This window comes from Chiloscyllium punctatum, chromosome 15 (genome assembly GCF_047496795.1).
Source record: "Chiloscyllium punctatum isolate Juve2018m chromosome 15, sChiPun1.3, whole genome shotgun sequence".
NCBI lineage: Eukaryota > Metazoa > Chordata > Chondrichthyes > Orectolobiformes > Hemiscylliidae > Chiloscyllium > Chiloscyllium punctatum.
In genome coordinates, this window is record NC_092753.1 from 55,621,951 (window position 1) to 55,640,437 (window position 18,487).

Here is an 18,487-nt window from a genome sequence, read left to right on the forward strand (position 1 = left end):
CAGTACAGGCAGATCATAGTAAGCAAGGACATACAGATTGTGGTGTGGAAAAATATCTTAGACAGAATAAGGCATATGGGTTACATTGCATAAGACATGCACTAGGCAAGATCACACTGACGAGATCAGGAATATTTGAAGTTGAGAGTCTATTAATCAATCTCCTAACAGCAGGGAAGAAGCTGTTCTTGAACCTGTTAGTGCGTGTGTTCAAGCTTCTGCATCTTCTGCCTGATGGAAAACATTGTAAGAGAGCATTACCGGGGTGTGATGGAGATTGATGATATTAGGTTAAAAATCACACAAAACCAGGTTATGGTTCAACAGGTTTATTTGGAAGCAATAGCTTTTCAAGCGCTGCTCCTTCTTCAGGTGGTTGTGATATTGGCAGCCTTTCTACAGCAACGTGAAGTGTAATTGGAGCCCATAGATGGGAGCTTGGCTCCTGTGATGGTCTGAGCTGTGCACATCACCTTCTGTAGCTTCTTATAGTCCTGGGCAGGGCAGTTGCTGTACCAGGCTGTTATGCACCTGGACAGTATGCTTTCTATGGTGCATCTGTAAAAGTTGATGAGGGTCCTTTTGGACATGCCAAATTTCCTGAGCCACTGAGGAAGAAGAGACTTGTTGTGCCTTCTTGATGTCTTCTTGACCATCGCATCTACATGGAAATCCAGGACAGATTCCTAGGAACTTGGCACTCAAAAGTGTTCTGTCCCTTTGTACACCTCTGCAGTGTTTTAAATTGTACAAGACACATCATGGATTGTATGACAGAAATGACATGCATTCGCTGATCTGAATATATTCCTTGTAATTTAGCGATATAAAGGAAATGGTATACATGATTATAGTTTCAGATGCCAAATTCCTTCAAATGTAAATTGGGAATGTATGGTTTAATATGTATCTTATCCACATTTGGAATTATTGCATTTAGCTTCAACATTCCTTTTTTGATAGTAACTTACCAGCAGTTAAACCACATGGATATGTGGTCTACAATTGTATAATTTCAAGGAAACTGATTGTGTTGGCAGTCTCAAAAGGCCAAATGCCAGACTCGGTGTATCTATAATAATGATCCTTTAAAAGCTTCTCAAGCAGTTAATGAACCGCTTTAGTGGCTATAAGTGTCAAAGTTCATTAATGCAGCTGTGGAGTGCATAATATTTGTGGGCAGTTGGGCTTTCCTGATTTGTGGTTTAGCCAGGGAGGTCCTGTAGATGTTCCTAACGTCTGTTGTTGAGTGTTGTTACTACCCAAAACATGCTGAGGTCGTGGTCATATGTCAATTAATAAAAGCTTTGTATATTTGGAAATCTGGAAGAACTGGGTGAATTTAAGCTGAAGAAATGTAGAGCATAAATATTTATTGTGAAGTCAATGCACAGGACATTTAAATGCACAAAGGAATTAAAAGTATTTGAATATATTAAAATATCTTGTCACAACACAAAAATACTATGAAGCAAGAAGCAAGAGATGGGTTTGGAGTTAAATTATAAAGGTTGATGCATTATGTTAAAAATGGACGAAGGCATCGAAAAATTTCTATAGCCTCAATAACTACAATCCTGGAATGCACGCACACCTTCAGTATATTTCCATGTAAGGAAGCTGCAATATATTTATTCAGGGTCATGGAAAAGGGAGACTTGGGCCAGATGTTTATGTGTTTTAGGTAATTTGGAGTTTATGAACGGATAAATCTCCTTTAGATTCTATACCACTCATTAAAGCATTGAAGTAACACTAATTAGTAATATCATAGTAGAAGTTCTGTTGGGTCAAGGTGATTATCATATAATTGATTACCATATTAAGTTTGAAAGTGATGTGTTCCAGTCCTAAGCAAAAGAAAACGATCTTAAATAAAGCCAATTACATAGGAATGAATGAAGGTCTGGCTAAAATGAATTCGGTAAATAGATTAAAACCTAGTTTTAAACAAAGGGTAGAAAATGTTTAAAGAGGCGATTCAAATTGTTCAACAAAAAATTTCATTAGCTGAGCAAGAAAATTAAATTGATGGCTTACTAAGGAATTTAAAAGAAAAGGCATATAATGTTGCAAAACATAAGTTTAAGACCAAGAATTGGGGCTGTTTAAGAAATCACAAAGAGCCACCAAAATGTTAATAAAAGAGAAGTAGAATATAAGGGTAAAATACCAAGAACATAAAGCAGCTTCTATAAAGTAGAAACAGCAGAAGTTATCATGGCGATAGTGGAAATGGCACAGACATTGAACAAATATTTTCCTTCTGTCTTCATAGCAAAAGATGCAAATTACATACCAGAAATAGAGTCTAACCGAGGGGCTGGTAACAGCAAGAAACTGAAGGTAATTATTATCAGACAAAAAGTACTGGAGAAACCTCATGTGACTAAAACCCAACTAATCACCAAGACCTGATTACCTGCAGCATAATGTTTTATATGAGGGGACTGCACAGGCAGTGGACGTGTTAACAATTTCCAAATAATCCTGAAATTCCTGAATGGTCCCGTAAGATTGGAAGTAAGCAAATGTGGCTTCAAGTGGACAGGGCCTGGGAAATGAATATTCAAGGCTACACGTGCTATCGTAAGGACAGACTGACGGGCAGAGGAGGTGGGGTGGCCTTGTTGGGAAAGGATGATATTCAGTCCCTTGCGTGGGGGGACCTAGAATCAGGGGATGTACAGTCAGTATGGATAGAGCTGAGAAATTCTAAGGATAGAAAGACCCTCTTGGGAATTATCTACAGGCCCCCAAACAGTAGTCTGGATGTCGGATGTAAGTTGAAATTGGCCTGTTGCAAAGATGTTACTACAATTGTTATGGGGGATTTCAACATGCAGGTAGACTGGGAGAATCAGGATGGTATTGGACCTCAAGAAAGAGACTTTGTGAAGTGCTTCTGAGATAGATTCTTAGAACAGCTGGTGCTGGAGCCGACGACGGAGAAGGCAATTCTGGATCTGGTATTGTGCAACGAACCAGAATTGATCAGGGACCTCAAAGTGAAAGAGCCATTAGGAGGTAGTGACCATAATACAATAAGCTTCAATCTGCAATTTGAGAGGCAGAGGGTACAATCGGAAGTGACAATATTTCTGTTGAATAAAGGGAACTATGGAGCTATGAGGGAGGAGCTGGCCAAAGTTCAATGGTGCAATACCTTAACAGGGATGACAGTGGAGGAACAATGGCGGATATTTCTTTGTATAATGCAGCAGATACAGGATCAGTTCATTCCAAAAAGGAAGAAAGATCCTAGGAGAAGGCATGGGTGGCCGTGGCTGATGAGGGAAGTTAAGAAACATATAAAGTTAAAAGAGAAAAAGTATAACATAGCAAAGATAAGTGGGAAAACGGAGGACTGGGAAGCTTTTAAAGAACAACAGAGGATTACTAAGAAGGAAATACACAGAGAAAAAATGCGGTACGAAGGTAAACTGGCCAATAATATAAAGGAGGATAGTAAAAGCTTTTTTAGGTATGTGAAAGGGCAAAAAAATGGTTAAGACTAAAATTGGGCCCTTGAAAACAGAAACAGGGGACTATATTATGGGGAACAATGAAATGGCAGAAGAATTGAATTGGTACTTCAGATCTGTGTTCACTGGGGAAGACACAAGCAATCTCCCTGAGGTAACAGTGGCTGAAGGACCTGAACTGAAGGGAATTTATATTTGCCAGGAATTGGTGTTGGAGAGACTGTTAGGTCTGAAGGTTGATAAGTCCCCAGGGCCTGATGGCCTACATCCCAGGGTACTGAAGGAGGTGGCTCGAGAAATTGTGGATGCGTTGGTGATTATTTTCCAGAGTTCGATAGATTCAGGATCAATTCCTGTGGATTGGAGGGTGGCTAATGTTGTACCACTTTTTAAGAAAGATGGGAGAGAGAAAACAGAGAATTATAGACCAGTTAGTCTGACCTCAGTGGTAGGAAAGATGCTGGAGTCTATTATAAAGGATGAAATTACGACACATCTGGATAGTAGTAACAGGATAGGTCAGAGTCAGCATGGATTTATGAAGGGGAAATCATGCTTGACTAATCTTCTGGAATTTTTTGAGGATGTAACTCTGAAGATGGATGAGAGAGATCCAGTAGATGTAGTGTACCTAGACTTTCAGAAAGCTTTTGATAAAGTCCCACATAGGAGGTTAGTGAGCAAAATTAGGGCGCATGGTATTGGGGGCAAAGTACTAACTTGGATTGAAAGTTGGTTGGCTGACAGGAAACAAAGAGTAGTGATAAGTGGCTTCATTTCGGAATGGCAGGCAGTGACCAGTGGGGTACCACAGGGATCAGTGCTGGGAACACAGCTTTTTACAATATATGTTAATGATATAGAAGGTGGTATTAGTAATAACATTAGCAAATTTGCTGATGATACTAAGCTGGGTGGCAAGGTGAAATGTGATGAGGATGTTAGGAGATTACAGGGTTACCTGGACAAGTTAGGTGAGTGGTCAGATGCATGGCAGATGCAGTTTAATGCAGATAAATGTATGGTTATCCACTTTGGTGGCAAGAATAGGAAGGCAGATTACTACCTAAATGGAATTAATTTAGGTAAAGGGGCAGTACAGAGAGATCTGGGTGTTCTTGTACACCAGTCAATGAAGGTAAGCATGCAGGTACAGCAGGTAGTGAAGAAGGCTAATAGCATGCTGGCCTTCATAACAAGAGGAATCGAATATAGAAGCAAAGAGGTTCTTCTGCAGCTGTACAGGGCCCTGGTGAGACTACACCTGGAGTACTGCGTGCAGTTCTGGTCTCCAAATTTGAGGAAAGACATTCTGGCTATTGAGGGAGTGCAGCGTAGGTTCACGAGGTCAATTCCTGGAATGGCGGGATTACCTTACACTGAAAGACTGGAGCGACTGGGCTTGTATACCCTTGAGTTTAGAAGACTGAGAGGGGATCTGATTGGGACATATAAGATTATTAAAGGATTGGACACTCTGGAGGCAGGAAACATGTTTCTCCTGATGGGTGAGTGCCGAACCAGAGGACACAGCTTAAAAATACGGGGTAGACCATTTAGGACAGAGATGAGGATAAACTTCTTCACCCAGAGAATGGTGGCTGTGTGGAATGCTCTGCCCCAGAGGGCAGTGGAGGCCCAGTCTCTGGATTCATTTAAGAATGAGTTGGATAGACTCTCAAGGATAGTGGAAAAAAGGGTTATGGAGATAAGGCAGGAACAGGATACTGATTAAGGATGATCAGCCATGATCATATTGTAGGTGGTGCAGGCTCGAAGGGCAGAATGGCCTACTCCTGCACCCATTGTCTATTGTCTATTGTAACTCAAGTATTCAAAAAAGAAGGGAGAGAGAAAACAAGGAATTAGGTGCAGGTCAGTGATCCTGATATCAGTGAATGGGAAAATGTTGGAATCTATTATGAAGAAAGTCTTAAGAATATACTTAGAAAATTGTAGCATGATCAGACAAATTCAGTATCCTGTGAAAAGGAAATTGCATTGGATATATTTATTTGAATTTCTTCACTGTGCAGGGTAGTAGGCATTTATCTGAACAATCTGGCTTGAGACGTCATGATTTGGAAAATGACCTGACCTGGCAGTGAAGGCACTGTGTCAGCGAACACAGCATAGTTCACTTGCTTTATGAAGGCGTAAATGACAGATTGCCACATTTAACAGATGTCCACTGCAATGTCTGAAAGGATCTCTTCACATAGAAGCTCAGTGACACACTGGCATTTAGAGCTAAGATGACCACTTTGTTTTGAGGTTGTTGTAAATGAGTGTGAAGGAGCCAGCATAACTGGATTGTACTGAATTACCTATGTATATCTCTCCATGGATGTGGATTAGAGGAGGCATCAATGTATCCTTCATGAATTAGTCAACCTTATCTGCTTCACAGGGCGGACATGTCAATAAGGGATGACTTTCTATTCTTGGACTTTTGGCAGAGAACCTCACCTTCAGAAGTGCATGATTTTCCAACTACTGAAAGGATTTAATTAAAGCAAATAGCCTATATAAATTAAAAGTGTTCAGTTTCCTGGTATATATTTCTGTGTTGAGGTTACTTGTCAGGAGAATGCAGTCTGAACATGATTCCTTTAAAGTGTGATTTTGAAGTGACAACTTCTAGGCCTGTGGTTTTATAATGATCACGTTTTGCAATCCAGCAGGTATATACACACTACCGGGTCCCTATTAAACAACGTTTTTCCAGCTGTGTCTAACAAACCTATTTCTATCATGCATGCACAAGCAAGTTCTGATCAGTAGATGCTGGTTTAAAATATTTTCTGGAGCATGTAGTTGTTGACTTTACTAGCACTAGCACAGAGAGTGAACAATTCACAAATAACAGGATATAGCAATATAACCTGAGGGGGGAAAAGTCCCCTCAGCTTCTTAACATTCTTCACATACCTATCTTTCAGCAGCATGCTTGGGAAATGTTGTGGGCAGAAGACTGAATCTTTTTTGCTAATTGTGATCTCTCATAAGTGAAAAGAAATCGCAACCAATATTATATACTTCAATCATAAATTGTTAACAATCTGTCCACTGTCTCATCATCTTAAAAATAAATAGTCTCCACATACAATTTATTTCATCTGAGACAGAATCTGCAGCGTGGAAAAGTTGATTACTTGGAATCACTTCTTAAAAAGTGTAAATTGGGTAAATTTCTTAACTGTCTATGTCCTGAATCTAGTATTGACTCACAACTAATAAATCACCAGACAGGAAGTGACAACTTTTGAATTCCCCAATAAGTCATTACACTGAATCACTGAATACTATTCAGATAACCTGCTGGTTAGTACAATATCGGCTTGTGTTTTCAAAGTTAAGCAAATGATCGCACTTGTATTAGCTTTGGGACATTTCGCTGACTTAAATCAAAATAAAGTGTGTCAGTGAGAACAGTGTCATTGCTTAACTTATTTTCCTTCCTCCTATGCTATCATCCAGTTACAAAATGACAACACTAACTTCCTTCTTCATTTAACTGATCATACCAACAATTACATTCATCAAGGATGAATGGTGGCACAGTGGCACAGTGGTTAGCACTGCTGCCTCACAGCGCCAGAAACCCGTGTTCAATTCCCACCTCAGACAATTGTCTGTGTGGAGTTTGCATGTTCTCGCCGTGTCTGTGTGGGTTTCCTCCGGGTGCTCTGGTTTCCTCCCACAGTCCAAAAAATGTGCCCATAGTGTTAGCTGAAGGGGTAGACGTAGGGGAATGGGTCTGGGTAGGTGGGTCAGTGTGGACTTGTTGGGCCAAAGGGCCTGTTTCCACACTGTAAGTAATCTAAAGGATGGACTGGTGTTAACAAATGCTCAGTGAACTTGTTGCCCCTTGAGAGGCATCGCGGACATGATCTCTGCCGTGTGGCAAATTTAAGAAAAGTGCACCATATACTAAAAAAGTCCTTTTTCAACATCACAAAACCCTTTGACTGTGTCAATTGCAAAGTGTTTTGGAGCATCATCCTCAAATTTGACTGCCTTCAAAAGTTTGTCATCATCCTGCCCTTATTCCACCATAATCCTTACTAATGGTACCATCACAAAACCAAAAGACTGGAGGCAATTCTCTTCCCCACTTTCCTCAATGAAACTCTGCAACTCCTCTTCAACAAACTACCCACAGATGAGATAAGCAACATGAAAGACAGGTATTTGTTCAACCCAACACCACTATCCAAAACTTAAATCAGTCCAACCTCAGTCATAAAGCTTCAGCGTGCACGTAATGCTTGGGTCTACTCATTCAGAAACTGAGCTCCCAGTCATTGTCAATTCCTTCTCTGGACCATTTGAGAAAATGGATCTTTTCATGAAACACCCAGAAAATTAAGGAGCTCCTCTAGCCAGCTCTCATAACACAAAATCTCCCCCTGTAGTTTAAGATCAGTGGTGAGAACTTGAAAAACATGGAAGACTTTCTGTGTTTTAGAAGTTACCTCAGAAAAGAAGGTTACCTCAGAGTACAATAGGACCTTGATCAATTGGGCCAATGGACCGAGGAGTTGTAGATGGAGTTTTTTTTAATATAGATATTTTTATTAGAAATTTAACATTTTTACAAGTTTACAAAAATAAACAAAACTCTCAAATACAAACATTGATATACAATTAAATCAAATATACAATAGCCAAAATTTAACAAAAGAAAAAAAATACCGAAAAAGAAAAAAAAACAAAAATCAACTTTCTACTAATCTAACCTACAACTAACCAGAGAGCATATTTAAGTCTCTTACATGCTCGGAATGTGTTAACATCAAATGTAATAAAACCCGTATTCGTGCGGGATTCCTCTCCTAAGGGGCCCCGAACCAGCCAGGTTTGTAATCTCAATTAAATAAAAGCCCTTGTTAGGATAGCCAAAATATCTGTATTTATGTAATTCAAGAAGGGCTGCCATATTTTATAAAATAATTCGGTCTTTCGGTGCACCATATTTGTGAGGAAGTCAAGGGGAATACATTCCATAATTAATCTGTGCCAATTTGAAAGTCCAGGGGGGCCCTCAGCCACCCAGTTCACCAAAATATTTTTCCTTGCACAGAAAGAGAGAATAGAAAATAGTCTCTTCCCGTACATGTCCAGGGAGGGAAAGTTCGAAAACCCCAAAAGGAGAGATACAGGGTCCACTTTAATTTCCATTCCTAAAATTTCTGTCATGGTACTTGCTACTTTAGTCCAATATCTGTGGATCTTATGACAGGTCCATAGGCAATGTACAAGAGTGCCCACCTCTATTTTGCATTTGAGACACATTGGAGATGCTCCTGCCTTAAATTTTGCCAATTGAACTGGTGCTATATGGGCCCAATGAAGTATCTTCAGCTGGATAGCCTGAGTTCTGTTACAGATAGTAATTCTTCTAGCGTTTTCCCAAATGTCATTCCACGTTTCTATAGAGATTTCTAGTCCCAAATCCTGATCCCATGTTTTAAGCAGATTGTCCATATCTCCCAATACTTCATCATGTAGTAAATAATAAATAGTACTGACGGAAGATACCCCCACTGGTCGTAGGACACTACATTCTCTATCTGATTTATAAAGACTATCTAATAACGTAGTCTTCTTCTGTATATAATCTCGAATTTGGAAGTATCGAAAGAGGTCTCCATCAGGTAATCTGAATTTCTGACACAGCTGTTCAAAAGACATCAGGACCCCATCTTAAATAGGTCCCCTAGACATGAGATACCCCGGATCTCCAGAGTTTAAAAGTGGCATCTGTAAACCCCGGTTGGAATCCCCATGCTCCCACTATCGGCGCATAGGGGGATGTTTTATGTGAATTACCCTCATTTTGCCGCATTATATTCCAAGCCTTAATTGTGTTTAGTATTATAGGGTTTTTACAGTGATCTGTAATGATTTTCCTCTTGTCTGAAAATAAGAGGTTAATAAGTGGGTATTTTACTTGAGAAGCCTCGATGTCCAACCAGATTGATTGTGGATCAGACAAGACCCAATCAGCTATGTAACTTAATAGGGAACTTAACTGATATTTCCTAAAATCTGGGAAGTCCAGTCCTCCCCTTGTCTGTGGAAGCTGTAGCTTCTTCAGCTTATTGAGGGGCCGTCTATGATTCCAGATAAAGGAACCCAGCCAGCCATATAATTTACATAGAGCCAGCCTCGGCAGCATCACCAGAAGCATTCTCATAGGATATAGGAGACGGGGCAGGACATTCATTTTAATTAGTGCTATTCTACCCAACCAGGAAATTGGAAGGTCTCCCCATCGCTGGAGGTCCTGCCTTATCCTTTCCAGTAAATGCACAAAATTAGTCTTATACAACTGACTAAATACTGGAGTAATAAAAATGCCTAAATATAAGAAGCCCTCCAGAGACCAACGAAAGGGAAAAAGGGATCCGTCCACTAAGTGGGGTGTCATAGCAAGGCCACCCATTGGCATAGCCTCAGATTTTGAAAAATTAATTTTATAGCCTGAGAATGCGCTAAATGTATTAATAACTTGGATTAGGCAAGGTATGGACATCAGAGGATTACTGAGGAATAGATGAGCATCATCTGCATAAAGGGTAATTTTATGTTTACCTGTACCAATCCTTGGGGCCGTTATATTAGGATCAGCTCATATAGCTTCTGCTGGTGGTTCAATTATTAGCGTAAATAACAATGGCGCGAGAGGATAACCCTGATGGCAGCCCGTACCCACACTGAAGCTATCCGAACCTAATCCATTGGTAACCACAACTGCTTTGGGATCACTATACAATGTTGAGACCCGTTTGGTAAACACCTTTCCAACGCCAAACCTTTCCAATGTGTAAAACAAATATGACCATTCAACCCTATCAACTGCCTTTTCCGCGTCTAATGAAACTACTACTTCTGGTATCTTTCCCTGATGACAGGCTTGAATCATATTCAAAACCCTTCTAATATTATTGGATGATCTACGGCCCTTAATAAACCCAGTCTGATCCTCCTTTATGATATGTGGCAGTACCCTTTCTAGTCTCAGTGCTAACGTTTTAGAAAGGATTTTAAAATCTACAATTTAGCAAGGATATTGGTCTGTATGATGCACAATCTTCTGGATCCTTTCCTTTTTTAAGGATAAGAGAGATATTTGCCTCTTTCAGCGAAGGCGGGAGACAGCCCTGACTATATGCATAGTTATACATGTCCATAAGTGGACCAGCCAATATTTCTGTAAATTCTTTATAGAATTCAGCTTGAAAACCATCTGGGCCTGGTGCCTTACCGCTCTGAAGTTGCCTAATTGCATCAAGTATTTCTTGGACTGTTAGAGGAACATTTAGGACCGATACCTGTTCCAGAGTTAGGCCCGGAAAGGTCAAATTTTTAAAAAATGACTGCATCCTCCTAGTCCTATCTTCACAATCCTACGATTTATATAACTCAGAATAAAATTCTCTAAATATCGTATTAATCTTTTTATGATCATGAGTCAAAATACCCATACTTTCCTTGATAGACGTAATAGTCTGAGGGGCCTTTTGTTTCTTTGCAAGAAATGCTAAGTATCTACCCGGTTTGTCGCCATATTCATATAACCTTTGTTTTGCAAATAATATTTCCCCCTTAGCTGTTTGAGTAAGTGTAGTGTTTAGAGCTGTCCTAAGGGCTGTAATCCTTTGCAATGTAATAATAGAAGGTCTATCAGTGTATGCTGTTTCAGCTGCTTTTAAACGAGCTTCAAGCAGATGCTGTTGTTCTCCCTTCAATTTTTTCTGGGTCGCTGAGTAGGAGATGATCAAACCTCGCGTGTAAGCTTTGATGGTCTCCCACATCATTGATGGGTTGCTAGCCGTACCTGAATTAATTTCTAAAAAAGTTTTAAATTCTTGAGAGAAGTACTTTACAAATTTACTATCTTTCATTAGGAAGGGGTCCATACGCCAATGCCGAGGGGATGTCCCATTGTTCCTCTCCTTAGTTTCCATATATACAGCAGCGTGGTCGGAAATTGCTATATTACCTATTTTACAGGATGATATGGAATTTTAAAAAATCGAGGGGGCAAAAAAACATATCAATTCTGGTATGGCATTTATGTGGATTGGAATAAAAAGAAAAATCTCTGCCCTGTGGATGAAGACATCTCCATACATCTACTAATCCTAATTCTTTGTTCAGATCCACCAATTGTCTAGATCTGGGAGATACTCCTACAGTACTCTTGGGAATCCTATCTATTTCCGGATCCATAATACAATTAAAGTCTCCCCCTTTAATTGTATGACGGGTACCAAAAGCCATCAATTTTGAAAAGGCTTCTGTTATACATTTAAAGGGGTGTGCCGGGGGGTAGTACAAATTTAAAATCCCATATTCCTCTCCATTCACGAGGGCTTTGATCAAAATATATCGTCCAGATTCGTCTTTTATCTGATTTAGGATTTTGAAAGGGAAATTCTTCCGAACAAGAATAACGACGCCCCTGCTTTTTGAGCTAAAAGAAGAAAAAAAGGCCTGATCAAATCCACCCTGTCGTAATTTCAAGTGTTCTTTACCCAATAAGAGCTATATCAACTCTTTCTTTCTTAAGATTTGATAATATTTTCTTCGTTTTGACTGGCGAATTACTCCCCTTGACATTCCAGGTGCACCACTTAACCGATTGATCAACCATAATCATCTGGGCAAATCCGAGACCCCTCGGGAAGGCAAACCCTATCCAGAACATCCCAAGCATAGAGCATATAAAATTTACAAAAATAAAGGCTCTCTAATACACTCGCCACAGTATAATAAAAAAACTATTTCTAAATAAAAAAAATAAAACGTACCTAAGTGGAGATTTTCCCCCTTGTTCCCAGGGGGTGTCACTTCCTCTCCAAAAGTCCATCATATCCTCTCCCAACCAATGCCCCACCCTTGACCCGGGCGCTCCTCAATAAAATGAGGAGAATTCAGATATAATACAAAGCTAGAGTTAACAGTGAGCACCCTACCCCCGCCCACACCAACACCTGGATATATTTAGTAATGTTAATACCATATATAAACATATAACTATAAAATTACAACCTCAACAAATAATAATTAAATATAATAATACAAAATAACAAGGGAGAAACAGCCCCACTCCTAAAGACAGAGGTAAAACAGAATAAGGTAACCACCTCCCCCCACCAACATTAACCAAACCCCCCGGCTTATATATATATATATATAATATACATATATACATATACATACATATCCACATATATACATAAAATAATAAAAGAAAACAACCCCAAGGTTGGGGGGGGGGGGAGAAAATCAAATCCCTCTCCCCACCCCCCATGATAATATTAAACAGTAAGGTAAGAAAAAAGAAAAAAAAAGGGGGGGGATATAAACCAAAGTGGGGGGAAAGGCAAACCAACATCCATTATCTCTTACAGTTTATCTAAGAGAGTCCAAGAATTCCTTAGCCTTTTCTGGTGATCCGAAGTTATACACAGATCCTTCATGGTTAAAGCGTAGCGTCGATGGGTAGCGTAAGGAGTATTGAATATTTAAGTCCCTTAAACGCTTCTTCGCCTCATTGAATGCCTTCCTCTTTCGGACCAGAGCTGGGGAAAAGTCCTGGAATAACATGATCTTGGATCCTTTATAGATCACAGCTTGGGAGTCTTTTCCAAGATTCCTAGAAGCTTCTAGGAGTATCTGCCTTTCCTTATAGCTCTGCAGCCAGAACAGGACTGGGCGGGGATGCTGGTTTGAGCCGGGCCCGCGTATTGCGACCCAGTAGGCCCATTCTACCCTTACCTGGCCTGATCCAGCTTCGAGATTTAAAAGCTGTGGCAGCCACTGCTCCAGGAATGCTGTAAGCTGGCCTTCCTCTTCCCGTTCGGGAAGGCCCAGCAAACGAATATTTTTTCGATGATCTCGATTATCGAGATCATCAATGTGATTCTCTAAGGTCCGGACTCACTGTTCGAGAGTCCGGACCTGATACACGGCCAATTGCGCTGTAGTTTCGGAAGTCGTGGCCTTTAGCTCCACCCCTCCGACTCAGTGCTCGATTTCTTTAATGTCTCGGTCGTGCTTTTGCAGCGCGGCCGAGAGTGAGTCCCATCGATTTCGGGACTCCTCGATAAAAGCGTCGATCTTCTCATCCAGTTTGGAGATCATCTCCACAAGGCTTGTTACTGTAGGTAATTCCCCCGGAGCGGCTGTGGACGCCTCAGCTGCAGCTGGAGAGGGTGGGGGAGGGGGTCCTGCTTGCTGAGAGCTGTGGGCTCCCTTCCCTTTGGTCATTTTTACTAAATATTAGATTGTTTAAATTTAATACTAAACAACTAATTAAATTAAATTGCTATTTTAAATGATTTATTGGTTATGCCACTTTTGAAATTCTGTGTGCAGTTCTACTCTCCTTGCGTTAGGAAGTATGTTATGAAACTTGAAAGGGTTCAGAAAAGATTTACAAGGATGTTGCCAGGGTTGGAGGATTTGTGCTACAGGGAGAGGCTGAGTAGGCTGGGGTTATTTTCCCTGGAGCACTGGAGGTTGAGGGGTGACCTTCTAAAGGTTTATAAAATCATGAAGTGAATGGATAGGGTAAATAGTCAAGGTCTTTTCCCCAGGGTGGGGAAGTCCAAACCTAGAGGGCATAGGTTTAAAATGAGAGGGGAAAGATATAAAAGGGGCTTAATGGGCAGCTTTTTCACACAGAGGATGGTGTGTGCATGGAATGAGCTGCCAGAGGATGTTGTGGAGGTTGGGACAATTACAACATTTAAAAGGCATCTGGATGGGCATATAAATAGGAAGGGTTTAGAAGGATAATGGCCAAATGCTAGCATTTAAGATATCTGATCAGTATGAATTAATTAGCCTGAAAGGTCTGGTTCAGTCCTGTATGTCTCTATGACTGAAAGAATGTCAGCATCGACAGTGAAATTGATCATGAGCTCCACTGTGCCAGCATAGCATTGAGCTGATTGAGGAAAAGGGTATTTGAGGACCAGGATTTCAAACCTGTGTCTAAGGTCATGGTTTACAGGGCAGCAGTGATCCTCTGCTCCTATATGCTTTGGAAACTTAGACACCTACAGTTAGCACCTTAAAGCAATGGAGAAGGCCCACCAGCAATCCCTTTGCAATATGGTTCACAAAAGAATGTATAATGGCAGTGTCTTCTCCCAAGCCACTTGTCCAGCACCAAAATATCAGGGAATCAAAACTAGGTCTGCTACAAGGAATATGTCACTTGTATGCTTGATATCAGATACCCAAAGCAGCTGCTTTACACAATATCTGCCGTCTGCAGGAAACTCCCAAAAGGACATTGAAAATGCTAATGTCCTCAAGGTATTTCTAAGGAGATCAAACATCCTTGTAGACTCATCAGAATCCCCAGTTTGTGATCCACCATAATGGAAAATGCTTACATAGGAAGACATAAAACACATCAGGAGACCTCTTTGGGCATGTGAAGGGACTTTACTCAAATTTCCAATCAACCATCTGTATTGTCCGACTGAATGTACCTTATGGATTCTTTAAGGTCTGATCAAAATTAATAAAAGAAGACGTGCATTTAAATACATAGCAAATTTATTAGTTTATATAAACTAATGAACAAATCTATTAGCGTTGGGAACTCTGGCAGTGGTTGGCACTTGAAGCTCCACCTCAGATTCCTTGGCTCTAGTCTCACAAATCCTAGTTCAATGGGGAATGTTCTGATGGTGAAATATCCCAAAAGCTGAGAAAACTTCCCAATATTAATACTATTCGGAATCTGAGATTGTGTGCTGTATTGCCATTCTGAACACTTTCCCAGCATTACTCTGTGCTTGATGGTCACAAACAAATCCAGGTATCTCTGCAAAACGATCAGTTCCCAAGCCAGGACCAGGGTCACTGCCTGTTTTTATGTTTTTTTCTTCAATCGCTTATTGCCATGTTCAATTAACCTTCAACAATTAATCATCTGGTTGGAGATCCTATTTTTGAGTCTAACACTATACCATCTACCTAACCCTTCAAGAATCTATTGTCCTTTTGGGAGATAATCTTTTGTCCTTATCTGGTCTGACCTACATGTGACTCCAGAACCACAGCAATATGGCTGACGTTTAACTGCCCCCTGAAATGGCCCTAGCAAGCCAATCAATTCATGTGGCAATTAGTAATGGGCAATAAACTCAGCCAGTGATGCTCACATCCTGTGAATGTAAAAGCCCCACCCACACCTTACATGGCAGATGGTGCAGTACATTTAACTCAGCACTTGGTGAACCAGAGCAGACACGGGTCACCTTTGATCATAATGGACTGCATCAGAGAAGAGAGACAGATCCAATATCATTGCATGCCCTGCTCATTGCTGAACACCACCACATATGCTGTACTTTGCTTTTATGTTCTTACACCTTTTCTGTTATTGTTTTCAAGTGGCTGCTACTTGGGATCAGTGCTGCAACCATATTGGTTTTAGATTAGATTAGATTATTTACAGTGTGGAAACAGGCCCTTCGGCCCAACAAGTCCACACCGCCCCGCCGAAGCGCAACCCACCCATACCCCTACATCTACCCCTTACCTAACACTACGGGCAATTTAGCATGGCCAATTCACCTGACCTGCACATCTTTGGACTGTGGGAAGAAACCGGAGCACCCGGAGGAAACCCACGCAGACACGGGGAGAATGTGCAAACTCCACACAGTCAGTCACCTGAGGCGGGAATTGAACCCAGGTCTCTGGCGCTGTGAGGCAGCAGTGCTAACCACTGTGCCACCGTTCCTACATGTTGGCCTGTGAATTTCTCAGTTAATGCCTTGAACAAGTGACAACATCTGGAACAGCTGTGAGATCTCATTTTAAAATGGAGTGGATCACTCAAAGAAATTCAGAAGAGGAGCTGTTAGCTAAGTTTTGGTTTTTTAGAGTGTGATATTATATTTGCACTTAAAATTATCAAGACGAAACCTAGAAGGATATACTAAGTAAAATTTGAGAGCACATATTGTAATTTAATTTTTAAATATCATAAATTCAATGAGGTAGCATATTATCTAAAACAGTTGTTTTAGGATGAGAAAACGTGGGCCATCCATGTAGTCTTGCAGAATGTTACAACATAAGTTTAGATTTATTTTTCACATGTAGGTGTCTATATCACCATTTAACAATTATTAAAAACCAATTACTGGATGCAGTGCAGTCACCCATGTAATGAGTTTCAACTAAATGTGAGTTTGTGGGGTGACAGTTTCTCTCGCCATCTTTCCAATTCTGAAAACAAAGATAAATATTTTTATATAATCCTAGATGAGGTTAATTTTTAAACAATACAGTCATTCCTTGCCGGTTAAGGACATAGACTTATGACTATGGTAGCATAATGGTTCTTTTGCTAATGTTGAGACCTGAACTAATGATTGAGATGTGCATTCAAAGCTCACTATCACAGGTGAACACCATCTAGTTCACTAATGTTCCCACAAGGGTCTGTAAGTGACTTCAGACCCAAAGCAACATGATTGACTCTTAACCGGCCTCAGAAATGGCCTAGCAAACTACTCAGTTATATCAAGCTACTACTAAGTCTAATAAGAATTGAAGCAGTTGAACTGTATGGCATCAACCATTAGCAAGCCAAAGCTCTGCAATCCTCCCACATCAAGTTGTGAATTATGGGAGAGAATGAAACAATGAACAGGAGGTAGAGGATAGTCCATAAGCAGCTTCATCATCAATGACAGAGCAGTCTTGCACTTCAGTCCAAAACACAAGGCTGAAACATTTGCAATGATCTTCAGCCAGAAGTGTTGAGCCAATAATCCATCTTGACCTCCTCTTCAGGTTTCCCCAGTCTTCGAGGGAAGTTTTGAACCAATTCAATTAACTACATAAAACACCCAAGAAAAAACAGGAAACACAGGATGCAGAAAAGACAATGGGCCCTGACGACATTCCTGTTGGGACATTGATGACATGTGCTTCAGAGCTGTCCATGTCCTTAGCCAAGCTGTTTCAATACAGCTACAGCATTAGCATCTATTGGGTAACGTGGGGAATTTCCACATCAGTGTGTTTTACCAAAGAGTTTACTGAGTGCATCAGGAAGGATATGGATTTAAAGTGATGACAGGCTGAAGCAGTGGAGGCACTCAGGACAAAGTCAAGATGAGAGTGGTGCTGGAAAAGCACAGCAGGTCAGGCAGCATCCAAGGAGCAGGAAAATCGACATTTTGGGCAAAAGCCTTTCCTCAGATGCTGCCTGACCTGCTGTGCTTTTCCAGCACCACTCTAATCTTGGTTCTGATCTCCAGCATCTGCAGTACCCACTTCTGTCTAGCACCCAGGACAAAGCCTCACTCTGCATAGGTAATGTCATTTGTGCTCAGATTTTCTGTCTGTATACATACTGATGAACATCTGTAACCAGTTTAAACAAGGTAAATTGTTGCAAGAGTAAGGCCCATTTCTTTGGGAAATGGGCCATAATCTGAAAGTGCTGAAGATGCTAGGGAACACCAGGGAAAACTGGAAGGAGTGTTTGGCATGATAAAGCAAAACCTGGGGCAACACTGTCCTCATTACCTAGTAATTGTGTTGGAGGTGTTCACCGTGTTGCTGAATGTGGTTCATGACTAGTCCCTAACCCACTCCTGTGCTGTGACAAACATTGGAACCGCCAACAACATTATCTGATCACTGAAACTGGATTGTGTCCACAGAGCCATGATGTACATGCCTCTGGATAAAAGGGGAAAACTTTGTACCTATGATGTCCAAATCCTATTGGTCAGCTTGTGTGTAGTCCGGGTACGCAAACAACAATGAGCATGATGTACTGAGGTTATTTCTGTCCCCATCTTGAAAAGGGTGGCTTTGGCCATGTCAGTGTGGAAGCCACAGCAAAACTGAAGTCAATGGAGATCAGGTGGAAAACATTCCATTGACTGGAGTCTGACCTAGGGCGAAGGAAGACGGTTGTGGTTGCGAGTTGTTCCCGTACC